This window comes from Corvus brachyrhynchos, unplaced genomic scaffold (genome assembly GCF_000691975.1).
Source record: "Corvus brachyrhynchos isolate BGI_N302 unplaced genomic scaffold, ASM69197v1 scaffold116, whole genome shotgun sequence".
NCBI classification, from domain to species: domain Eukaryota; kingdom Metazoa; phylum Chordata; class Aves; order Passeriformes; family Corvidae; genus Corvus; species Corvus brachyrhynchos.
In genome coordinates this window covers 8089378-8112611 of record NW_008240221.1, presented here as the reverse complement: position 1 = coordinate 8112611, position 23234 = coordinate 8089378, and the positions used below count along the sequence as shown (strand labels likewise).

Below are 23234 nucleotides of genomic sequence, written 5' to 3'. Positions count from 1 at the left end.
GGTTTGTGAAGCCTTTGTCCCATCCCTTCCCGGGATCCCAGGCCACCGGTGCCGCGTGCTCCCCGAGCTCGCTCCGGAGCGCCCCCTGCAGCCGCGGGGGAACCATCGCACCTGCCCTGCTCACCGGGAGCCGCCAGCGCCCCTGCCGGCTGCGAGCGGAACTGCACCCGAGGGGAAAGGGCCTGACAGCCGAGAAGGCTGGGACTGGGTTTGTGATTGCTGTTACTGCCATAGTTGTTGTTGTTTGTTTGACTGGTTATACACATACAGATATATAATAGTAAAGAACTGTTATTCCTATTTCCCATATCTTTGCCTAAAAGCCCCTTAATTTCAAAATTATAATAACTCGGAGGGAAGGGAGGTCGCATCTGCCATTCCAAGGGAGGCTCCTGCCTTCCTTAGCAGACACCTGTCTTTCAAACCAAGACACTACCAGAGTTTTATGTGCCTTGAGGGATATGGCTAACTCCTGGTCAGGGTCACTGCTCTGCAGCTGCATTCAGTCCAGCCTGATGTGCAGAGAAGGTGTTTACCATGGGTCACCCACTGGAAATTTGGCAATGATAGGCAGTCTCAGGGCCTGCGACACCACAATAAACAACAGAGTAAGACAATTACATCTCCTTCCCTCCAAACTGTTTTTTCTCCATGTTAAATGTCAGATAAGCTTGAGATATCTCAGGAGGTAATGGGAATAACTGGGGAGGGGTTGCTTTGATTTCCTGGTCAGTATTCAATACAGTATCTACTGATATTCTTAGAAGCTCTGAAAATGAAGTATGACTACTTTTTCTCTCCTCTGCTAGCATATTTTTGGTAGCTACTAAATTAACCTTTCTTTTTTTTTTCTTAAATCTTTTCTTTAAAGTTTAATTTTACTCTGTAACTGTATTTTTCTGTCATAAATCTCAAGTCTGAGAATCCACCCACCTCAGACAGATGCCCAGAAGGTGATAAAACCTCAAAGTATGTGATGTCCTACAACATCAGCTGAAAATAAAAACTATCATCCATGATCATTCCTGGCCCCTGGTCAAAAGTGACTGCTTCACTTTTTTGACATTCCCCCAGAGAACATCAAAGAATATGTTATTCTCTTTTCATTCATGTTAAGCTTAGCAAAGAGCATTTACACTTCAAATGCATCTGCAGTTCCTGTAGGTATATACAGTGTGCCTGTACCCAAACAGGTTTTTTTTCCTGAGGATAATTGTTGACATTTATTTTCTAAAAAAAATTATTTCCCCTGTATGACATGAGGAGAGATGATGCATGAGTGATCACACAGAGGGAGATACTGAGATGTGAAGTTGCAAGTATGTATTGGCAAAAAATAATTCAGAATTAAAAAATATTTACTTTATCCTGTGTTGTTGTGAGTGAGGGACTTACAGAAACAGATTCAGGGATGGAAAAGTAAGGAAGTGAGTAATTTATATTTATTTAGTGGGGATGATAAAGGGATGATGTGTATTACCTTGATGAACTGGCAGTCGCCTTAGCAGATCTGTTGAGTCATCTGTGTGGTACCGTGTTGATTCATAATGTATTGTTAGCTGCCACTGCAATCACAGAAAGACTTACTGAGTAGATCATGTAAGAAAAGTAACTAAATCCCCATTAGAATTCTGCCTGAGACAGAGTAAATTCAGCTTATGTGCTCATTGTTTGGAAGAGTCTTGAGTGACTGACAGCTTCAGTGGGTAATGCAATATTTGGGGTGCCTCAGGGCTCACCTGTTGGGGATAACACCATTGTAGGGAGCTCAGCTGCTCCACGTCACACAGCCTGAAGTGTGAGTTAGCTGGAGCAGTGAAAGCTGCCCTCCTGGAAAACCCTCTGCTCCACACACGGCACAGCAGAGACACAAGCAGGAGCAATGTTCACTTGTGAGTGAACAAAATACAGCAACAGCACAATTTATGGTATGCGTTTTAACCCAGTTTAATGCACTACTTCTTTGTCTACTGGAGAAGAGCAAGCACAGTTTTTCTTTTGTTTGTTATGAAATGTGGCTTATGGGTTAACTGAGATGGTGCCATGAAGGCCAGTGGCTGAATTTGGACTAATTTCTAGTGGGAACGGAAGCACAGAAGAAAACAAGCTATATGAAAACTAGGCATACCTGCAGCTTTTTACCCCAGGAAATCAATGATTCCTGTCGAATTCAAATGTTTTTATTATTCTCCTTTGAGCAAGGATTTTGTAGACATTTGAGTGTATATGTAGGCACTGCTTCAACTTCTTTGATGGTAAATTTGAATTCTGACACTACAGTTAATATAGTCAAGATAATTTATCTAGTCTAAGGACAAGACCCCCAGCCAATACTAAATACAAGGCCTTTTGTCTGGATAAAGTAATAAATTATTTCAGTGGAGGCAGCACCTGATTCTTTAACAAAACAGGCCAACAGTATCAGGCTATTCTGTTCTTTGGTTCCAAAATAACTTTGCACAGGGTCTCAGAATAAAGTCTTTAAAATCTTATCCTTGATTCAGTGAGATCAGAAATCAAAGAGTTTTGTCTGAATTAGATTTCAGGCTTTAGCATATATGTTTATTCCCCATACTATATTACTTTCATTCTTTTTTATGTTTGGATTCACTGTTACTTGACTGCTGAACAAAACTACCCTAAACATTTTGCACGTTGAGAAAAAAATAATTAGCTTTTTCTGGCTTCTTTACTCACTGAGCTCAGTTGCTATGACAACCAAAAATTTTACCACTTTCTTAACATCAGTCCTTTTGATTTCTGCAGTATAAAAAAACCCAAAAAACAAACAAAAAACCCCACATTTGAACTGTGTAAGAACTTCTATAATTTCAAATATTTAGAACAACATAATTCACCTTCATTAATAGTGGCCATGCTTAATAACTTTCTTAGTGTCTTCTAGGAGTCAAAGAGGTCTTCTAAATTTCAAAGAAGTCTTCCAAGGGCTGCTGATGGCTCAGTGAAACAAGTATTTGTAACTCACCACTGACCACTACAAGCTCTCTTATCAAGGGACAGTACAGACATTACAGCTGAAATAAATAATTGATGGAGTTCTGATCTCAGAAGATGGCAGGCAGCACATCCCAGTTTGGCAAGCATGGAGCTTTTATTATTATTTTGATTGCACTTGGGAAATTCAGGTAATGAGGCATTTTTGTGATGGGGTGACGTGATGTTCATTTTTTTAGATATAGTTTTTCCTGGCTGGGAAACTTTCAATTTGCTTCCAGCTGTTCTTCACACTATTGTGAAAACAAGTTTCGTTTCCTATTTGAAAAAAAAACTCCTTTTAGAAATAATATACCATACGATCTTTCATTGAAAGAGGATAAAACATTTATGTGTCAAAGGCTAGGAAACAGAGGACAGTATTGCTAATCACTGGAGATTTGTGTAAGATCTTGTAGATTTGTGAGATAAAGAAAAAGAGAAAAATTTAGAATGGGCATCAATCTACTCCACTCTATTAGTCACATGGAGAGTAAACCAAAGGTTGATGACTCCACACCTGCATTCCCTGAACATGGTCTGGACAAAATTAGGTACTTCAAAGTACAGCTGCGTTGAAGGACATAGAATCATAAAATAATTTAAGTTGGAAAAGACGTTTAAGGTCATCAAGTCCAAGCGTTAACCCAGGAGGGCCAAGTCCTCCACTACACCATGTCACTAAGTGCCACATCTACCCATTTCCCTGGGCAGGCAGTTCCAGTGCTTGACAACATCTTCCATGAAGAATTTTTTTCCTAATATCCAGTCTAGCTCACCCTGGCACAACTGGCAGCCATCTGCTTTCATCCTGTCATCGGGCCAACCCCCACCTCACTACAGCCTCCTTTGAGGGAGTTGTAAAGAGTGGGGATGTACCCCCTGGACTAAACACCCCCAGCTCCCACAGCTGTTCCTTTCATACGTGTGCTCCAGACGCTTCGCCAGCTCTGTTGCCCTTCTCTGGACGTGCTCCAGCCCCTCATTGTGTTTCTTGTCATGAGGGGCCCAAAATTGAACACAGGATTCAAGGTGCAGCCTCCCCAGTGCCGAGTACACGGGCACTGGCGATCACTGGTCAGCCCTGGTCCTGCTGACCACACTATTCCTGATGCATGGAACGAGATTATAAAAGCGATAAACAAAAAGGTAGTTCTGCAAATCAATTCCCTATGTACTTTTATACATAAAACGAATGGGAAACTAAGGAAGTTATCTGCCCACAGGGGTTGAAATCCCTCTGCTAGGTAAATATCCATGAGACATGTCTTTTAAAAAACAAATAAGTTTGATTCTTGTTTTGAAATGTGGTAACCCAAAAAGGTGGAGATTTGGCAGAACTGGAAATGTTGCTCCATCACTTACAGTTCTCTTTCCAGAGGAGACGGAACCATTTCAGAAGGCATTTCAGGCAAACCAGCTCTTTGTAACTTTTTAACTGTATTGCACTAAATTGGGTTCAAGTCTAGAGCTACACTACATGAAGCAGGGGCACACTCAAACACAAACATGATTGTCAACATTGCTTAATTTGCACCCAGTTCCTGTCACAGTTTTGGCCTTTGAATGGTTTCCTCTATTGTGTTTTAATCACAGCAGTAACGGAGAACAGTTGCTTCTCTTCACTCATTCCTGTTATCTTCTTTCTGCCTCCTATACATGGTTTCTCAAGCTGAAGGCTGTGATATTTGGAGTACAGACTCATTGCTTTGCTGACAGAGCGATCAGACTCACTGCAACCTTTCCAAATGCACTGCTTCTTCATTTGTATGCACCACAGCCACCTCTTACCCTGCAGACGAGATCAATCTCAGTATTAAGGAGATTATACTGCTGTCAGTAAGCCCTCAGCTTTTGCCTCACATTGCTCTAGCATGAGGCTACACATTGAAGCTAGATGGGCTTGTCATTTCATTTCACCCCTTCAATATACCAAAAAGGAATTTTGCTTGAGGAAAAAGTGATTCCGATAGAACATTATGTGGTTTGTAGGAAACAGTTCCTCTTTGTGATCTAGTTAAAGACAAAGGTCCTCCTTAAGTACAGGTGACCAAGAACTCATTTAATGTTTAGCCAAAAGCAACCTGGAAATGTTATAAAGTCCTGTAGGCAACATTTGGTAGAGCAATGGAAAAAATGGGGAAATACAGTCAAGATTTCCGAGTTCTGATCCTATCTCTGACTCAGTCTATGATGTGGTTTAACCTGTCACAAAATAATTCTTTCTCTTTCCTTCTAAAACTTTTGAGAAACTTGAGAGACTTTTATTGACTTTTGGAGAAAACTTGCCAAATATTTTGGTATCAATGATGTTTTAAAAAATACAAAACTTCATAAACTTTCCAAATTTTTCTCCCCAGCAAAACTGCATTAACACTTCCAGCTTTGACATTTCTGGTGCCTGTGGTTTAGAATGGATGATACAAACAACAAATTTCAAAAGAATCTTCAGATTTGAAAAAGTACTTTTTTTCAGAATAAATCACACATTTATTCAAGAACTGCGTACTAGATAGTAATATAGCTCTGTTTTAATAATGGCTTCATGGTTGCTGGATTTTTTTTTTTTTTTTTTTGCTTTTCTAATGTAAATCTTTCACTCCTGAGGGAAAAAAAAAATTCTAAACATTAATAATCTCAGCTATGTATTCAGGGGGAAAAAAAAAGTAAAAAAATAGAGCAATGAGAAGATTTGCCCAAGGTAATAAATGGACTGGATCATTTCCAATGTGATTAAAAGAGAATTTAGGATGTAATTAGAAGAGAAAACAACACTTAATTTAGAGATATTTATTCTGTAAGGCAAGATTCTTCTATCTTTCACTGTCTCACAGCATTCCTAATGCCTTAATTTTCGCACTTGGCTTTATCGTGTTGTTTTTGTTTGAAAAGTAGACATTAGAAAGAAAAAGTGACATGCCTGCAGCTTCTCAGAGGATTTTTTGTCTGCATCTCCTGAAATCATGTATTGATGCCATGATGATTTTTTGCCTTTTCTTTTATATACCTTTTATATATACCTTTTATATAGCTTTTATGTATCCTCAGTGCTCTTAGCATGCATACTTGTAATTCCTTAAGTCTGATAACTCAGCATAGCCCTAGCATTCTGTTAATCCAGGAGACCAAACATCCTGGAGGCCTTGCAGTTGGAGGCCTGAAAGCCCCACGCTATCCTGAGAAACCAAGGTCCTCTCTAGAACACATCCTGTAAACTCAGATTAGGCCCATCCAGGGGGGAATTCCTCAGGATGGGGGGGATATCATGCTATCCATTCAAGCCTCTCATTGGTAAATGTCTTTACATTTATTACCAGAAGGGTTGCTAGAAAGAGGGAGCATATATTAAAGTGGGGATACTGCAACACACATATCAATCAACAAGGCCCGTGGAAAGAATATATAAGGACCGATTCTTGACAGATGTTTCAGAGATGTTTATTTCTCCAGCCGCATGGCCGGAGCTCTGCCGAGGAACTGTTCCAGTCACGGGACCAAGGGTCCTTCTGCCCGCGCAGGGAACACAAACCAACCAATGGGAACGAGGCTGAGCAGGGGCAGGGAAACCCCGTGTCTGTGCCCTCAGGGCCCCTCTCCCAGGGCTCCATGGCAGGGGAGGGACCCCAACAGTACACGGTCTATCGTGTGTGTGCATTTCAGCGCATTCCACCTTGGTGAAGCGGTGCACCATAAGGATCCTTATTAAATACCAAGGTAAAAAACCCTTTTTCCCTTAACTTTGTCTGGCTCTTAATTTTTAAGACCAGGAAAAGGCATCAGTGTAATCTTTGTTTATATGAGTGGCTCAATTGCTGCTTTTAATGTGTCCATTTGGATGTGTAAGAATTGCAAAAGGGGATTGCAGTTACCAGACCTGGCAGTAAATTTTGCATTCTTGGTTATTTTCGGTGACTGCATGGATGTGAAATAAACCCAGAAATCTGGGGCAAGTCAGGGTGGCCTATGGACTGGGGAACACAAATGTACAGTTAAAATTGTCCTAGAGTCAGAGGAAGACAGCAGGATGTTCATGAAAGGTTGTGATGGGCAGAGTCCCTGCCTTATGTAACTGATGGTGCTGTTAGATGAGTTGTTTTGTTATAATGAGATTAATATTATTAAATGTCTTTACATTTATTACCAGAAGGGTTGCTAGAAAGAGGGAGCATATATTAAAGTGGGGATACTGCAACACACGTATCAATCAACAAGGCCCGTGGAAAGAATATATAAGGACCGATTCTTGACAGATGTTTCAGAGATGTTTATTTCCCCAGCCGCATGGCCGGGGCTCTGCCCAGGAACTGTTACAGTCACGGGACCCGAGGGTCCTTCTGCCCGCGCAGGGGAACACAAAACAACCAGCGGGGAACGAGGCTGAGCAGGGGCAGGGAAACCCCGTGCCTCCCCCCCAGGGCCCCTCTCCCAGGGCCACATGGCAGGGGGAAGGGACCCCGACAAGCATATATCTACAGTCAGATTTATGGTGAGGAGTACTGTCTTTTGTTTATTGTCTTTTGTGGTGTGAGATGTTTTTTTCCCCCCTTCTTCCTTTTGTGTTTTCTGTTTCACAGCTTCTGTTACTCCTGTCTCACCCCAGCACTTCCTTCTCTAGAATAATTCTTCATTGTTTTAGATGCTCCTCCTGCATCTTCTGGTTTGTGTAAGGGCAGCATTTTAGTAATGGTTGCTAATGAAATTCATTGCTAAAGACTAAATGAGGCCAGAGAAATATGTTGGCCAGATGTCTGACCTCCTCCAGAGCACCTATCATGTGAAGGGGTTTGGGATTTATTTCTTTGTTTTGCTGCATTAGAAAGGTTTTCATTTGTGAGGAAAGTGCTGAAAGAAATTGGAAAATTTAATCTTATCTTCTCCAGTGTTATTTCTGGCAAATATGAATTGGAGCAGGGCCCTGTGATAACAAGGATATTACCATTTCTGTCACTTTGTCCAGATCTGAGCATGAAATAAGCAATGGAGCAGAGCAGCAAAACCACAGAGGTTCAGACACTACCCTGGAAGGCTGGTTTAGCACAGGAAGACAAAATGTGGGCTGTTCTTTTGTCACAGGCCAAAGTGGGCACAGCAGCAAACCCCGAGCCCCGTGTACAAGCACAAAGCAAGAAGCATGTTTAGGTGGAGACTGGGTTGAGTTGCCAGAGGGGTGAACTCCCTTCCCATGCACTTGGTCTTACCTGAAAGGCACATCACTTCTTTGTCCTTGCCTTTCCATTGACTGCATGTGATGAGTTTATTTTTAGTTTTATTTAGAAATATCTGCAGAATTATGTGATTTTCAATTATTGAAAGCTGCACATGTGCTATCATTTATGAAATTACATGGAAATAACTGTTCATTTCTCCACAATTTTTTCCTAAGTTTTTTTATGAAATACAAATAGATTAAATACTCCTGTGAGCTAATGAAAGAGAAAAAAAGTGGAAAACTGAAACTTTAGACATTAGGAAACACAGTTTGTCAGGAAATTTTGGAATGGTTTGGTTTCTGTGCCAGCCTGTGCTTTTATCCTGCTTTTATAGATTAGAATTTCATCTAAGAACAGCTGACTGGGCACTGGATATTTATTTTTTCATTGTACACACCTATTGCCTTGAAAATAGAGCTGTTCATTGAACAGCTTACACTTGCCTTTTCTCCTTTCTACCTGCAAGATATTCACAAAAGCATTTAATGCCATTATATTTCTTCCAAATCTGCAGCACTTTGCAGGAGCCTGGCTTCACCATCAGGAATTTCAGAGGAATTCACAATTCACATCCCTGAACTGGAATGTCAGAAGTTCTAAACTAGGATTTGCTCTTTAGATTGATTACATGAGGCAGGAGGCAGCTGGGGAAATCTGACCAGTCATTGTCTGAATTGAATTACTTCCATGTGGACTGAACTCTGTCAGTTAAGAGATGTTTTTTATTACAGATTTTTTTATATTGACATTATGACCCATGATAATAAGGTTACTGATAACAGATAGAAAAAGATGACAGAATGAAAGCAAAAAAAAAAATTTAAAGAAATAATATCAAGTCAAGAAGACCTCTGAGTTAAATATGTTGCATAGGTTTGACTTTCAGAAAAATGGGGGAGCACTGGTTGTTTTCCACAGTGCACAGCTGCAACAGTGATGTGAAATTGAGAACAGTCAGTCTGTTGAACTCTTACTCACGTTGGTGACTTCTTATTTTTATGACAGTTCTCATCCAAATGAACAGAACACACCTGAAGTTACCTGTTACCAGTATTTAATAATAGTACTTGATATTTGACCTGAGCTTTGGTTTTCCTTCTTTCTACAAGCATTCAGCTCTTAACCCAGATTTCGTGCAGTGCATGATCCTTTGAAAGCAGTGATGCCAAACGCCTTCTCCTGTCCCCCTTTTAAACCATGGCTACTGAGTATGTGAGCATTTGCAAAAGCTATTACACAAATACAACTAGGACATTTTCAATTTAAGTGTACATAATACATTTGGCTTATATGAACCATTTCAATAAACCAGAAGAATTGATGGAGTTGCAGCTGTCAATAAAGCCATTAGCTTCAGGGAAATTACTCATTGAAGCAGGATGTGTTTTGGATTCCACAGAGGAAGGGAAGATATGAGCAGCTTCTTTTTCACTGAAACAGCCCTCCTGATACTCACTACTCCCTGAGCTGCTCATATTAAGCTTGTGTTTTGAAGCACGTCAAAGCTGCGTGGCTACTTTGAGAAAAGCACATGCTGGGGATCAATAAGTTTTACTACAGTTAATAATGTGGTTTAAGTTTTGAAATATATACCAGAGATATGAAATCATACAAAGTCTTTTTTTTTTTCTAATGACAGACTGTGCTCCCACAACTACACGGTAACGCTCTTGCCTTTAGTCTAAACATATTTTTTTGCCTGATTTCTTTAGCATAATTAGGTGCTAGTCAGTTTAAGAAAAATTCATAGATTTGAGTCTGCTAGTTTTGGAGAAGAGCACAAAATTGCTTGTTTTACTTGAAAATGAAAGAATATTTATATCCAGAGGCCCATGCTATTCTCTTCTCAGCTTTGATTAACTTATTTACATATTAACTTACAGGCTATCCCTGAGTGGGTCGCTAACATCACTAGCTGTTGCCAATACTGATCCTCTATTGCACTCTACCCTGTGCAATATGGATGGCTCTGACTGCCACACACGACATTGTGACCTGAATTCTTTTCCATAAAAGTCTGGGCATAGGATGTGGCTCATCTCAGACCTCCATGTGGAACAGGATTGATGCTGAGCAGCCCTAGTTATGCTGTGCAGGAGCCAGACTGAGGGCACTGCTGTCACAGTTTGAGTTTTATCAGGTAGCATTTTGGAGATAGCTGTAAAGCTGCACAGTCTCATTAAACTTCTTCCTGTGATACAACATGGGACAACAATGCTCCTTCCTTACCAGAGGGGGGGAAAAGGAAACTGGAACATTAATTAATGCCTGGGAGTATGTTTGCATTGTGGGAGATTCATAAGCAGCGAATTTTACCATGTCACCACATAAGATCATTGCAATATAGTGACAAACTCTCTATATGTATGAATATTAAAACAATATTTGTTGTAACACAGCTCCTCCTAGGCAGAAGTAGAGCAATTGTATGTTTGGAGATAGATACATTACTATTTCCAGAAACTCCCAGTATTGTGAAGGGAATAAGGAGTTTTGTAAAGATGAAATAAAAAATTAATAAAACCACCCCAACTTATTACTGTTGTTGCTATGGAAACTGAACAAAGAACAATAACTACTTGCCAATTTCTTCTGGCTCCTACAGTGAATAAGCCTAAAATACTGAGATTTCAAGGACAAGACTTGCTGTCAATAACTAAATATCTTGCTATTCTGGGATTTACCAGCGCATTATCTTGGATGTGTTTAGTTTCTAAACCTTTGTGAAATTCTTTCTGAAGTACAAGACATTATAAATACATGAAGCATGTTGTTATGGAAAGACAAATACTTTTTACAGGGAGAAGTCAATCCGGTCCTGAAATTAGGAATGTATTCACTGCCTTTTATTTATATTTATAAAGGACAATGCTTTTATAAAAAGAAGAAACATTAAATTTATGGGTGTACCTAGCCCTGCACAGCACCTGGGAGCTTATAAGGAATGAAACATCCTTGTTTATATGTTTATTGCCACTCAGTTATAGTATGCTCAGTGCAGCTGTATCTGTATAAGAGGCTACTGCTGAGACTCCCTTCTTCTGACTCACAGGTGGGTTTTTTCTATTCAGAAGAAGCAGCCAAAGCATTTCTGCCCAGTAATAACTTAAGGTTTACAATATATTTCTAATAGCTTGTACTTTGGACTTCATCTGGAAATGAAGGTGTAGTTATTTTAGGGCACAGAATAAGACTTTCAGTATGCTTTCATCATGTTTTCCCACTTTCAAAACAATAACTGAATCCTAAATTACGGGAATGAAATGGCAGAATTCATAGCTTGCCTTGGCAAAAATTTTTACTTGTTAAAATTTAGAATAGCATAGGCAAAATTAACCATGGGAAAGTTTGTATCTGTGGGGGGAAATGTATCTAGACTCTTCTGGCAAGTAAAAGGTGAGAGAACTTCTGTTCTCCTTTGCCTAGATTTACAGTGGGTGTTCTTGTTGAAAAATGTCTCTTCAGTAAGAGATGGACATTCTCTTATTCAAGTTTCCCAAAATATTCTCCATCTTCATCTTTCTCAGCCTGTGTTTAAGGCATAAGGTATTTTTCCAAGTAATTCTCTCTGCCAGAGAATAATTTGAGTATCCTCCTATGTACAACAAAAAGATATAATTGAAATATGTCTCAACTATAATTTATTCTACAACATCTCAGTGACATGAATATTCTTGATGTGGGTTGGAGGGGAAAAGTGATGGGACATAATGGGTCCTGAAAGTCCTTCAAATCTGAAGGACCCCTTAATTATGAACTCTAAGAAATATTAAACAATTGTCCAGTAACATTTTTTAAGGATCTTTACAAGCAGAATATATTTTAAAAAAAAAAGTCTGAATCCTGAACAAATTAAATAAAAAGTAGTCATGGAAATCGCAGTTGATAAAGAAGGCCACTTACCATCAGCAACATTCTCTAGAAAGAATCGGTGATTCTCCTATAGTATCATTTCTAAATGGTTTTGCAAGTGCACTTCAGCCATAATGGGTGTGATAATCTGGAGGAGGAGATGCTATCTTTCAGAATACTAGCAGCTATAAATACCAAAACCCTCAAAGTTAACACCTAAATTCCCAAGCATTTCCAATTCAATTAGGCTCTTTCCTACAGCAGAGTTTCATAAATTCATTTCAGCCATTTACAGGAGCATCTGGAATTTCTAATATGTCTTTTAATGCAAAACTTTCCTGAATATAATATAAGCACAATACAGCATTGCCAGTTGTTACTTTGTGCTTTTATTACATACTTCATTCTAAGATAGACAACTTTAAAGCATTTTCCTGTCAAGAGTGCATAATTCTGGAAATCCCTTGCTTTTACAGCACATAGCGTCTGAAGATTCTGCCTTGAATTAGAAGGAGTTTCCAGTTGTATTTTTCTTCATCATTTTCCCAGTATAGCAGTGAATGCAAATGACATTTCTGCCTGGGGCTTTTCAGCGTGCAATCCACTTATGACACAAACCTGCCTCTCGTTTGTCACTCTGTGTCCATAGACAGCAGTCAGCCCACCAAATGTGGAAATTTAAATTATCTATAAAATCTTAGAATTATAGTATTGCAGAACCACTACAGTAGGTGGGAAAAACAATGAACTTAAAATTAAACTACAGAATAATTTTCTTATTGTTTTAATATAACTGCAAAGTATCTATCATACATAAAGTTATATTTTAAACAAATTTGCTTGTATAGCTTGTCTTTGTCTTGTATTTATTAGTAATTTTAATTCAATCATTTCAACAGGATGCAAGTAATAGTGGATATAGTACACTAAATAAAGATTCTTTCTGGGCTCGGCTCCAATAAATAGGGCTACTTTTAAAATTCCTGATAATTTATTTACAAGTTAAATAGAGAGAGAGTAAAAAGATATTTGCAACCCAAATCACCTGAGTTTTGCCATACGTATGGAATACGTAAACTCTGCAATCCTAAATATAGGTCTATTAAATTTGTCTACTATTATATCAAGACTAATCAGAATTTTGTCTACTACAAAACTTGTTCATCACATGGTAGCAGCTCACTCCAACACTCACAAGGTGGACTTTTGGCTGTATGAAGCTGAAGGGTAAAATGCTTGTTATTTATAGAGAAGCCAAGATTACACACTGCATTTTTAGATGTTTGCAGAATAAAGACATCAGGAATGTTAATCTGCAGGAAGTGATTTTCCTTAGACCAGATTTCCTTTAAAAACATGTCATAGCTTGAAGTGAAGTCACAGCTTACACTGGTAAAGTCATGTTACTGAAGGAATCATTAGTACCAGACTTCCTGGTCTGTAAAATGGGTTCAAGACTATGTCAATATATTTCACAAGTTGGTGTCAACAATTTTGAATGCATTTGAAATTTGATGCATATCCTACATACACACACCAGAAAAAGGATTCCTACACTATAATATCCTAGAATGGTCATTCCTTGCCCCCAGACAAGAAGTAATATGAAATTAAGCTGTAATGACACTTTCAGTTAGAAATGTTCAATAGTTTAAATGTCACTCCCATTTGCTGGATGACCCCTCCTTCCCTCTGGAGCAGATATAGCGGAACCATGGAAGAAACACTGAAATAGAGGTCTTAAAAGGGTTAATAAAAACTTACCAAATAACTTTACAGTTAAAAACTGGGATCTTCTGCATAAATGTTTCTATTTATTCATACAGAGAACGGGCAATACAGATAATTCTAGGATTTTTTCTGACAAAAAATATAGTTGATCTCGTTGCTTCTGCACTCGTAAACTGAGCAGAGAATGGACCTGAGCTCTGTGACTCTGTCATGTGACCATTCCAGCTCTTAAATTAGTAGGATGCGTGGCAAGGGTCTGGCTCCAGCTCACTAATGCTCCCTCAGACAATGCCTGGATGCACTGCAAGGTCAGCACCTGCCAGGACCATGAGCAACAGAAAGTTTGGGTTTGAATCGTCTGTTTTGTGGGAATGAGGAAAATCAGCTGTAAGGACACAGACTGCATCATGATCATGAATGTGCCTGATCTATTTTATTTGCACAGATATAGCAAATGAGAAGAGACAGAAAACCTACTCCTGGAAATGTTTTTGTAGACGAATAATATTCACTAGGTGAAAATTATACTTCTGCAGGAAGACTTGCAAATATTTCACTAACAGCAATCAGGTTTTGTATAAGATTAAACTGAATATCACTAGAGCAGCTTCTGCTTTCATGCCACATTCCCTCGCTGGGGCCTGAAAGAAATGAGGAATATTTGAGCTACTTACTAGTGGGATCAGAAAAAGGCACTTGGTCTTCTTTTTGTATGTGAAGCCATAAAAGCAGAAAGGTAGTATGGGTATGTGTGCTACTCGAGGATTGATTTGTCACATCAAATAAGTAAGAAAAAAAGGGGGCTCAAATACAAAAGCACATTGTTGTGTTTTAAGTAATTATCTATTTATGTCTTGTGTTTTGTTTTGCTTGCTTCCTTAGTTTTTTATTAGTTCTTCCTATGTACTAATCTTTCAGCTCTACTTATTTTTATCTTTTTTTTTTCCTCCAACCTGTTGATTTTGCCTTTATCTTTTGGAGCTATGAAATTGTTCATTTCTTATTGGCAAGCATGAAACCTTGGTATTTTATCATCAGTCTTCACTGCACTATTCAGATAAGAATTCACTCTTAATATAACCCTGTGTGAGGAGATTTACTGCAAATTACTGCTCTCTGTCCAAGGTTACAAATGCCAATAAGATACTGGTGGCTCAGAGATAATGCTCAGCCAACATGTAAGGGTCAGCTAGATAAGTAAAAGGCAGATTGCTTTCCATCACACTGATAATTTCTATTTCATTTGGCATTTTGTCCCTGCTTAATTATATACTTTATCTAAATCAAGTAGAATCCAAGCAACGTTTTCATTAAGATTTTTGCATCTAAATAAAAAATAATTAAAATCATTTCTATGCAAAAGAGTGGAAAATTTTGAGTTTGTATTGAACAGATCATGCTAATTCAAGCAGCCACATGAAAAGATCTCTCTAAATTGTCTTTTCTTTCTCTCAAAGTGCAAGAAGTCACAGTGTCAGCACATTTCACTTGCAGATTCCTCACTTGGATCTTAGTGTTTTTCATCTCCAAAAAGGATCAAAGTGGGGCATAACCATCCATTTCCTTTCTCGAAGCTCCTAAATATTGCTGTTGTATTAGATCTGCTTCCAGCAACTCCCCTTTTCCCAAGTATATCAAACCGTGCATATGTCAAACATCAACACAAATAACAGAGAGTAAATATATTTGGATACTACAGCACTTAAATCACAGATATTTGCAATTTTCTTACTGACATGCCTTCACTGGGCTATGGTGGAGATGGCGCAGTGGGGAAGAGAAGCCAATTGAGTTAACATAAGTACACAACCTCTTTGTTCCATGCGAGAGATGTGGTCCTGCTGGGAGGCTTGGTAATGAGCACACGTTCCTCCTGGGAGGCTTTTATGGGCTCTCCCCTGCTCCATGAGTCCCCCAGATGGAGAGATGATCCCCAGTCCTGGAGCACAGTTGGGGGACTTTCCTCCCTAGATCTGGTTTTCAGCCACTTTTGGTTATCGCAATACTCCAGACTCTTGAGAGTCCTTATCTTTAGTACTGGCTAAAGAACACCTTGCTGATGATCAAATAGTTTCAGTTTTGATTTGCTTTTGGTTTCTGATTTGCTTCACTATTGCTGGTGCTCATGATCTGCTTGTTCTGGGCACTATGAGTGGGACTTCTTGAAGATCTACAAGTTGTTTTGCCAATTTGGCTACTTCTTTGGTCACAGCAAAACTATCCTGCTGCCTGAGACAGGGGGATGATCATGTTTTCATCAGGGTTCTATGACCATAGAATCATAGAATGCTTTGTGTTGGAAGGGACATTAAAAACCATCCAGTTCCAGCCCCCCCCCTGCCATGGAAAGAGACACTTTCCCCTAAATCACGTTGCTTGGACCCCCATCAAACCTGATCTTGAATGCTTCCAGGGATGAGGCATCCACAACTCCTCTGGTCAACTTCACAGTAAAGAATTTCTCCCTAATATCTAATCTAAATCCACCTTCCTTCTGCTTAAAGCCATTATGTTTTCAGCTACTTCTGCTACCAAAAAACTTGATTAAAGTGCACATTGGAACAGCTGTATTAGAAGTGGGACCCATTGGAAACAGTGGTGAATCCTAGAGCTCAAGGAGCAAACGTCTGAAAAACAGACAAACAATCGAGAGGCAGAAAGCCTTGGCAGCTTCATTTCTATATTCTTGACCCTAATCTCAAGTATTAGACCCCCAATTTGTGAGAAATCTGACTGGGATTCAGCACATAAATATATTTTATCCTGTCCTAGAAGGAGATCCAGAAATTCAGTCTGGACTGTTTTAATCTGTAGTCTTTTACTCTGCACTTGACCTTCAAATTCTAATGCCTTAAGTAGAGAAATTTGTAACCAAGGAAACATGAGCTATTTCCCTTATTATTCAGTAAATTTGACACAAGCTACAGAAAGCATCCATCCATTAGCAATTTAAAGCTAGAATGTTGTCCCACATCTTTTCCTATAATTTCTTTCTGTTTTTGATGAATGACTTATAGCTTCAACGTCAGATATCATGGATATACAGACCATGGTAGAAGAAATAAAAAGAAAAAAAGCAATTATTCTCCTTGACATATATGAAGAAAGATTTATTTCTCTTTCCTCTGTAGATGAAATGTTTCTTGCGGAGCTATAGTACATTACCCAGCAGTTCCCTCTGAAAAGGGTTGTAATGGGAGGAGGGGCAGTTGTGTCAAAGATTCCAGATTGTTATGATTATCTCTGGTATTAATTAACAGTTTTGACACCTTTCAGGCAGAGCTAATTCTGAGAAAGTGCTGATAAGAATAGTGATAATGTTATGATTAATGCACATAATCAGGACTAAAAAGACCAAAGTTAATCCTGTAGGTTGGCTACATAATTCTCTGCTCTCTTTAAAAAAATGTTCAATATTTCCTAAGCTTAGTTAGACCTCAGCCAGGCTGAGTATTGGAGAAAATATGAATGTAGCTTTTTAGTGAAAGAGAGAAGGTGATTAGAAATAACCAATTAATGCCAAATGAACTCTTTGGCTTGCACTGCGGAAGTAAAAATAACATCCTGCATGACTTTTAAAAATAATACTGAATTTTCTATTCTTTGGGGTTATATCTTCTTGTGTTTCTTCTTTCTCTGTCTTCAGCCATCTGAAGTGTAAACAAATATGTGCACAAGCCAGAAGAGTTTCCCATGTTGCTGTGTATGAAGATCTGTTATAGGCAGGAGTCATCCAACTGAAAACTTGCAAGGGAGCCTTTCTGTGAAATTTCTTACCAATTTGAGTTGAAAATCAAGGTGTCAGATTGTGAAGGTGCAAACAGCAATCAAATTGTTCAGAGCCTTTTACTATAAGTACACGATTTATTATTACCTGTCATAGTACCAAAACAATTGGTGATCGGGGGAAGAGAAAGACTTGGTGTGCATAGAAATTGAGATTAGTTCAAAGCCTTCCAGTGTAACTATATCAGATTGTCAAAATGATATGATTTATGGACTGTTAATTAAATTTCCCTTCTCTGTGTCATTATAAACATCTTTATCCAGAGAACCAACCCATAACTTATCTGATGACTGTACATGGCATGCTGATGAAAAACTAGATTCAAACAACTCCAAACTTGGCAAATATGACAATAAAAGACAACAACAAGCAGAATACTTGCCAACTATCCACAAATAAAATTGGGCATACAATCAATAAATAGTCTTTGCATTTTCTGTAATCATGTAATGAAAATACTTTTATAAATATATTGAGGGCAAGTTTGCTGATGACCCCAGGCTGTGTGGTGTGCTCGACACACTGGAGGGAAGGGATGCCATCCAGAGGGGCCCTGACAGGTTTGAGAACTAGGCCTGTGCAGACCTCATGAAGCTGAATCAACAAGGCCAAGCGAAAGGTCCTGCACTTGGTTTGGAGCAATCCCAAGCACAAATACAGCCTGGGTGGAGAATGGATTTAGAGCAGGCTTGGGGAAAAGGACTCGGGAGTGTTTGCGGATGAAAACATGGACATGTACGCCTGCATCCTAGAAAGCCAACCATTTCCTGGGCTGTATCAACAGATTATGTGGTTCAGATTAGACCAGGGTAAAAAAATCACTACGAGAGGGATTAGACACTGGAATCAATTGCCCAGGGAGATAGATGGTGGAGTCACCATCTCTGGAAGTGTTCAAGAGGTGTCCGGATGTGACATTTGGGGATATGGTTTAAGGGTGATTATGGTGGTACTGGGTTGACAGTGGGACTAGATTACCTTGAATATCTCTTCCAGCCTTGATGAGTCTGTCATGGGCAGTGTGACCAGTGGGCCAAGGTTCTCATGAGACCTCACCTGGAGTACTGTATCCTGCTCAGGAGTCCTCAGCATAACAAGAACATGGATCTGTTGCAGCAAGTCCAGAGGATGTCACAAACATGCTCAGAAGCCTGGAGCACATGTCCTATGAAGGCAGGCTCAGAGAGTTCGGGTTTTTCAGACTGGAGAAGAGAAGGCTTCTGAAAGATCTTTTGTGGCCTATTAGTACTTAAAGGGGCTTGTAAAGAGCTGGAGAGGGACTTATTAAGAGGACGTGGAGTGATAGAAAGAGGGCAGGTTTATATCAGATATAAGGAAGAAATTCTTCATTATGGGGTTGATCAGACACTGGAACTGATTGCCCAGAGAAGGTGTGAATTCGCCATCCCTGGTAGTGTTCAAGGCCAGGTTGGATGGGGCTTTGAGCGACCTGGTCTGGTGAAAGGTGTCCCTGGCCATGGCGGGGGATGGAACTAGATGGTCTTTACTGTCCCTTTCAAGCAAATCTATTCTACCGTTTTATGATTCTACATTCAAAGTACTTTATTAAGGTAGAACCACCTATGGTAGTTGCTATAATAATATGAATTCCTTGATTCTATCTGCCTGAGAGAGTTACCAAAGGTAGGGTTTTTAATTTGAGAACAACTTTAAAACTAAAAAATAGCTAATTATTGTTACTATATTATGATCGATCTAATGACAATTACATGGGAATTAATTACTTTTGCCCAGCAAATAAAAGCTATATCTATGGCATTCAATTCTATATATTATAATGTAAGCAATCTCTTTCATAAAATGAGTTGTGCTGGGATGCATCTCTCATCACTTGATTCATAAAATAAAATAAAAATACTTTCATTAAATATCTTTGAGCTCTAGCAGCTCCAGATAAGAATTCAGTACTTTTACAACAAAGTTGAGGTTTTTTCTATCTGGTCTTATCATCAGGTCCACAACTTCTAGTATACATAACACTATGGGACTCATTACAAGAAGCATTAAAATGGAGAAATAGAATATTTTAACAGTTAACATGTAGAAGAATATTATAAAAAGTTAGATTTTCGTGCCTCTTTAAATGTTTACTAAACCTTGATTTTCTTATTTGCTTGAATAATTAAATTTTAATTGTTACGAGAGTTCAGACATCTTTGTGCTGTAGTATTCTGTATTTTCATGGCACCTCTCCTCTAAAAGGGTGACTACATGTGACAGGTAAGTATTGTTTATATTTCTGTCCTTCCTTTATGCTTCAGCCACACCATCTTGGCCTCTATTTCTTGTTGTCTATTTACATTACACCCTATTCAGCATCATGGAAGGCCTAATGTTGATGGCATTGCAATTGTACTATTTGTCAACAGAGGGTAATACTGAAATGGGAAAGGATAATCTCTGAATGTCAGAAAAGGGGACAGGTGAAAGCATTCTATAGTTCTGATATTACTGACTTTACATTTCTGTGAAAAAAATGAAGAAAACTCAAATTATTATTCTTCACAATATTTGCTGGTTCCAGTGCTATCACAATTTCTTCTGTAATAAAAGACAAGTAATCACTTTAAAGTAATCAGATAATTAATTCTGGAAAAATTATATGGGATAGAAGGGAGAGTTTTTGCCTATGGTACAAAACTTTTATCACATCTGCACAACACTGCCATCCATCACACCAATTTCACTTGATTCTGTGTGCGTTTAATTGGATTTATTTTTCCTGATTAGTATCTCTTGCTGTGGCAGTTTGGATGCCCACCAAAGACACTCTGTCACTGCCCTCCACAGCTGGGGAGGGGAGAGAAAAGATAACAAAAGGCTCATAGTTGAGATAAGGGCAGGGAGAAATCACTCCCCAGTGACTGTCATGGGCAAAACAGACAGCTTGGGGAAATTAGTTTAACTTATTAACAATCAGAAGTAGAGCAGGATAATAGGAAGTAAAACAAATCTTAGAAACACCTTCCCCTTACCCCTCTCTCCTTCCCTCGCTTAACTTTATTCACAGTTCTTTACCTCCTCCCCTCCCAGTGGCTCAGGGAAATGTGGAATGGGGTTTATGGTCAGTTCATCACATGTTGTTTCTCCTGTTGCTTCCTCCTCAGGGAGAGGAGTCCTTCTGCTGCTCCAGCATGGGGTCCACCCCACAGGAGACAGTCTTTCAAGAACTTCTCCAGTATGAATCCTTCCCATGGGCTGCAGTTCCTCATGTGTGGATGTCTAGAGTGGGTCCCTCCCATGGGGTGCAGTCCTTCAGGAACTGCCCGCTCCAGTGTGCGTCCCCCACAGGGTCACAGGGGCTGCCAGCAAAACTGCTCCAGTGTAGGCTCCTCTCTCCACAGGGCTACAGGTCCTGCCAGGAGCCTGCTCCAGCAGGGGCTTCCCACAGGGTCACAGCCTCCTTCAGGCACCAACCTGCTCTGGGTGGGTGTCCACCATGGGCTGCATGACGCTCCCCTGTGTACCTCCCTGGGCTGCAGGGGCACAGCTGCCTCACTGTGGGCTGCACCAGGGGCTGCAGGAGAATCTCTGCCTGGAGCATCTCCTGCCCCTCCTTCTCCACTGACCTTGGGATCTGTAGGATTGTTGCTCTCACACATTCTCACCCCACTCTTCTCTGTCCACAATTACTTCTGCCCAATAACTTTATTTTTCCTTCTTAAATTTGTTATCACAGAGCTGTTACCACCATTGCTTATTGGCTTGGCCTTGGCCAGCAGTGAGTCCATCTTAGAGCCAGCTGACCTTGGCTCTTTTGGATGTGAGGAAGCTTCTGGCAACTTCTTAGAGAAGCCCTCCTTATTGCACTCTCTGCTATGAGGATGTTGCCATGCAAGTCCAAAACACTTGCTCTCTATCCAAAACAGAGACAACAGGCAGTTCAATTGTCTGAACATGAGCATTCTTGTCTATTTGAGTTACCCTAGAGATGCCTCCAGCTGCTGCTACAGAAGGGTGCAAGACTTGCCAAGACACGTGTTGCATTTGTCAACCCCATGCAAGTGTTTGGACAGAGTAGGACATCCCAAATCACGTCTTTAGGGGTCTGAATTGAGACCACACATATTTCAGAATATAACTCATAATCTTTGTTTGAACCATGTGACTCGCAATGATGAAGTGTGTTAAGAGGAGGTACCTACCCTTTCTCTGCATTTAAGAGAGAGATTTCAGGGCTTTCATTTAGTTCTCTTCTGTGGCTATGCTTGCCACTAAATATGTGTTCATCATAACTGACAAAAATGGAAAAATATATTCAAACAGTAATATTTCATAACATCAGCTTTAAAAATTGAACCCAAATTAGAAGCAGCGCCACCATCCAGTCTCCCCAAAAGTGTCAGTAGAGGTTAAGGTTATCCTCCCATTGTAAAACTTAATCTTCTACTAGGAAAAAGCCATTGGAGATAAGCTAGCAACAAAGACCTATGGGAAAGTCTTTAAAAAAAGGACTGGAATACTTTTTGTGTTGCTATTGCTATTGTCAGATATGTTAACACAGAAGATAATAAACTTTTGGGGAAGACACTTCAATTGGATATTTTTGCAAATATGTTAATAAACTACACAAAATCATATCTTCCATGAAAAATTGTAGCACTAAAGTCCCAGCAAATAAGTAACTCAAAAGTTAGTTAAATAAGTTTAATTTCTTCCTCCAGTTTAGGACTTTTTTTTTTTAAATTTGCAATAATATCTTGGCCACTAGTGTACAATATCCTTCTAATTGTTCCTGACTGATCTTTTCGGGTTTGTACAAACACACCTTAATAGTCTTTGGAACATGGATTAGAAAGCAGGTGTTTGACTTCTCAGGGGCCTGTCCTAACCCCCCACCCTGCAGAGTTGGTCAGGTGCCCCATCACACAGTGTGGCTTCTTCCACAGAAGCTCCAGAGTCAGGAAAGACTCCAGTACAGTAACTGGAGGTAAATCCTATAATTATTCTTTTAGGTATGAAAAACTGCTAAATATTTTCAAAAATTTATCGTTATGCTGAATCCAAAGCAATTACTTAAACAGCTAATAATGCAGTGCTTATTAGTACAACATGTTTTTTTCAAGCATCTGGATGTGAGTGCTAAATCCCTAACAGATGTTAGTGATTCCCTGCTGTATTCCTGTATTTTTATTATTGTAATCCATGTATCTCTTGAATATTAGAAGCATTTTAACACATAGAGTTACCAAGCAACTGCTCAAGACAGCTTTATTATACACATGTCTCGCATGTTTCATGAGGCTTCTCTGTGAACAGAATTATCAAAGCACAAGAACAGAAGACTAAGCTGCAGAAAGAGACCAGCTGAAGGAGACAGCAATTTTAGAGGACTAATTCTATGAAACTCACTCTAATAAACTTCAAAGACTCAAAGAGCAGAGAGGCTGTTAACGTTCTACAGCTTCAGGCTTCACACTCTAACATGTGAGGCTGGCTGCAAGCTTCTTGCCACAAACAGGATTTTAAGGAATTAAGTCTTTCTATCTTGGCCCTAGAATTATACTTGTGTAGAGCGTATTCTCAAACATTCAGCCTTAAGTACAAACCTAATGACCCCAACATAAATGAGCAGCTTAATATGACAGTGTTTGTATGTAGCAGTCCTACAATGCAATGTCGGTATTCCTCATTTTATT

At 39.5% G+C, this 23234-nt stretch overlaps 1 long non-coding RNA gene across 3 annotated transcripts in view; it reads right to left on the bottom strand.

Moving 5' to 3' along the window:
- Positions 1 to 23234, bottom strand: part of LOC108449264 — a 30256-nt gene that overhangs the window by 5249 nt on the left and 1773 nt on the right. For 2 of the 3 annotated variants that reach the window (XR_001865412.1, XR_001865414.1), the window contains exons 1-2: positions 12108 to 12197; positions 1481 to 1565 (exon numbers count right to left, since the gene is read on the bottom strand). This is a non-coding gene — a long non-coding RNA (uncharacterized LOC108449264). Of the gene's footprint in view, positions 1 to 1480; positions 1566 to 12107; positions 12198 to 23234 lie in introns of those variants that run through there. The other variant, XR_001865413.1, reaches the window with a different exon arrangement.